This window comes from Coenobita brevimanus, chromosome 24 (genome assembly GCF_032717465.1).
Source record: "Coenobita brevimanus isolate Jiangsu-jjx chromosome 24, ASM3271746v2, whole genome shotgun sequence".
Taxonomy (NCBI): Eukaryota; Metazoa; Arthropoda; class Malacostraca; order Decapoda; family Coenobitidae; genus Coenobita; species Coenobita brevimanus.
The window spans coordinates 39,135,462-39,139,397 of record NC_136977.1 but is presented as its reverse complement, the minus strand read 5'-3'; positions in this window follow the sequence as shown (position 1 = coordinate 39,139,397).

The following is a 3,936-nucleotide window of genomic DNA, read 5'->3' as shown; positions in this document are numbered from 1 at the left end:
CTCCACCGCAAGAGCTTTATCCTGAGGTTAAATATCATCAACCTGAAGTGAATACAGGGAAGAATATGTCACCAGGCCATGAGTCCCTTGGTTATTTCGCTGAGATGTTGTATTTTTCTTTTTTCTTTCTTGCTACCTCCAAACGATTTTTACTCAGCTTAGAAACATCTCTAGCAGTGAATGGGTTAGTGAAAGCTTAATCTAATCCTAAGTTTAAAGTCTCCCTTCATCTTAGAAAACAGTCTTAGTAAAACCGTATTCGTCATCGTGGGTAAGATGTTAATGTTTTGTTTCTTCTCCTCATCCCCTCCTATCTTTCACCAACTTGCATTTCTTCACACATAATCACACTTTCCTCCCTTCTTCCATTACTCTGTCCATCAATCCACCCCTTTCTAGGCAATGTTTCTCTTCAAACTCTCTCTCTCTCTCTCTCTCTCTCTCTCTTTCTTTCTCTCTTTCTCTCTCTCTCTCTCAATCTCAACTTCCTTTTCTTACTTAACTCCATCCCTAACGATCTATCCATCAAACGATTTCCTCCCCTTTCACCCCTTCCCTCCCCTTCCCCTCACCCCACCCCTTCCCTCCCCCTTCCCCTCCCCCTCCCTCTCACCCTACTGAGATGACAGCCTTCACCCCATCATCCATCACAGTCGTCATCTCCCCAACACCTCCATTACCGCTTCCCATAACCCTTTCATCTCACTTCATCTCTGCCCCCGAAATATAAAAAGAAAATTACAAAGATTTTATGATACTGGTTATTTCTCTACATTTTCCTATCATATATTCACGCACATATGCACTTACACACACTCGCACACACGCATGCACACATGCTCATGTTCGAACACTCACTCAAACGGATACACGTTATTTATCTACCTGTCTATCTGTATGCCGGTCTGTCTCTGTCTATTTATGTCTGTGTCTATTTACCATATAAGTACTTTTGTCTACAGAAGAGAAGTAGAATTTATAATGAACTTTGTATTTTATGAGTTAGGCAGAAGTCATAAAAACGATCTCCTGTATCGGTTTCAAACCTGCTGTTAAAATGTTTATGGCTGGGAGTTGTAGTTTTTTTTTGGTAAGTGTTGCGTACCACGTAACAGTTTAGATTTCGGTACCATGAAACCATTACATAATTATATACTGCACCTGAACTGCCGGGAAAGCAATCACAGAGCTTGTAAAATGTGTTTTTGGTAACTATTTAATTGAAGGACTGAAATAAGATGTTTATTGAGAGAAGTACAAAGGAAAGCAAACAGCAACAGTCCAACTGGTTCTCTCAGGGCTGTTGGTTATAAGGTAGATAATAACTATACTATGGGTAAATTAAAACTAACTATACTAAGTGTCAGAGAAAGGATGATACTACCAAGCTGATGAACGATTGTCAAATTTCTTACTCTCCTACATATGATATTACAAGAAATCCCTGATCTTCTGACCCTGCCTCTAACGACATTGATGTTAGAGTTAAGATACTGGGTGTTCAGAATTGTGAGCCAAAGTTATGGTAACAATTCTGTGCAAATAATATTTGAGTGGTAAAAAAAATGTCTTACATTTAAAAACGCTTTATGAAGTACAGTTTCTCTCTCTCTCTCTCTCTCTCTCTCTCTCTCTCTACGTCTGACAACATTAATATCTCTTATCTCTCAGTCTCATCGTGGAAAAGCCTTACTTCTGTTCTCAGCTCTTACTCTCGTGTCCCCAAAAGCTAGTCGGGGAAGATATAAGAGCCGAATGCTAGATGGCAAAGGAGGCTTCTTAACACTTCATCCTTACCGACTTATTCATCATAGAGCACCTTATAATTTTCTTGAATCCTATCTATCTATCTATCTATTGCCAGACGCCTCAATCCCGTTTGGGGTGGCCACAAACAAATCGCCTCCAAGTCTCCCTGTCCCCCGCCATTTCACTCTCCTGCTCCCAACTCACACCCCCTCTCATATACCTCTCGACCCCATCTCTCCATCTCATCCTCGGCCTCCCCTCCCTCTTTCCCCCTCCACCTCACTCACATACACTCTCTTCTGTCAGTCTTTCACCCTCCATCCTCCTCCACATGGCCAAACCACCTCAGTGTGTTCCTCATAACGCTTCCTATCACATCCCACATCAATCACTCACAACGCTCCTTTATATCCTCATTCGTCAGCTCTGTCTCTCCATGCGTGACTCCAACATGGCTCCCTCTTAAATAACTCTATTTCCACTTGCTCTCACTCTTGGACTTGTGTCCTTCCAACAACGTCCAAGCTTCACTTCCGTACGTTAGAGTTGGTACTCACAATACCTGTCATGTAGTAACTTTTTCACTTCCATGCTCACTTCCCTGTTTTCTATCACTGCTTTCAACAAGAACCAGCAACCTTTCTTCCCTGCTGTACCCTCTTCAAGCACTTCACCCTCCAAACCTCCATCCTTACTCATCACACTACCCAAGTACTTAAACGTACTCACATTTTCCCAATTCCTCACCATCCAACCTCGCTGTACATTCACTGACTTCACCTCTCTCAAAGACCATCACTTTACTCTTCCCTACATTCACCTTTAGATTCCGTTTCTTACACACTCTCCCAAACTCATCCACCAAGCCTTGCAGCTCCCCTTCGTCTTCACTCAACAACACAGTATCATCTGCAAACAACAGTACAGGGAGTTTCCAAACACTATCCTCTCTCACCAGGGCCACTCCAACATCCACTACCCTACCTTGTACCTCTTTTATTACCCCATCCATGTACAGATTGAACAACCATGGAGACATGACACATCCCTGTTTCAACCCAACTTTCAAAGAGAAAAATTCACTTAGTTCACCATCCACACGCACTGCAGCCTTCGCACCATCGTACATACTCTTCACAGCATTCAACAACTTCCCATCTACTCCATATATTCTTGAATCCTATAAATCGTCTTAATAGCGTCACAGTTGGCATCGATACAGTAAAAGAAGCTTCCGAGATGTAATGTGAAGAAAAAATCGTTACAGGTGTAACGAATTCTTCAAAGTCCTATAAGAAAAAGGTCTAGAGTTTACTGAGGTAAAGAGATCAAATGGCAGAAATTTTATCCACTTTTTTTTTTTTTTACTGTGAGATAAAACACTTAATGGACCCTCTCTAGATATAAGTATTGTGCCTTCAAAATAATAGCAATTTCAATATATAGCTAAACTTTTTCCATCTGGATGTAAGACTCATCCCAGTAATTAAAACATTAAAGGTAGAATCATTACTTTTTTCGCGTTTAAGTATGTGCTTTCCTTTCGTCCTTTCTCATTAAATTTTCCATGCTGTTTTCTTTTATACTTTGTGGTGTTTTTTTCTTACTTTTTCCTGCAAATTTCGGCTGCAGGGTTTGGTGAGAGGTGGGGGACTTTTTTTTTTTTTTTCCTATTTTTTTCCTACCCTTATCTTATTCCCGTTATGTAGTCGTTCCCTTAAACAGGATTTGCCTTGTACGGACCAAGCGACCTGCTGTAGTATTCCTCTTTACCTATGATCTTGTGTTCTCTCTCTCTCTCTCTCTCTCCGAACATTGAACTTTCTACCTCCCTTCCATCTCTCCCCCATTTTCTTCTCCCCGTCCCCATTTTCGACTTAAATGAGCATGCTTCTCCCCTCACCCTCTCTCCTCCTCCCTCTCTCTCTTCTCCCTCATTCCCTATTCTCCCCTTTTTCTCCCTCTATTCCCTATATTTAGCTTCCTTTCTCTTCCTCTCTCCTCTCCCCCTTTCCTCCTCATTTTCCTGCCTCTTTGTAGCTTCCATCTCTCCATCCTCTCCCTTTTTCTCTCGCTTTCCTCCCTAGCTTCCTTTTTCCTACCCCTCCTTCCTCCCCCCTCCTCTTCCATCTCCCTGCCTCTCCTCAACCATTTACTTATTTCACACCTGACTCCATACCTCAGCCC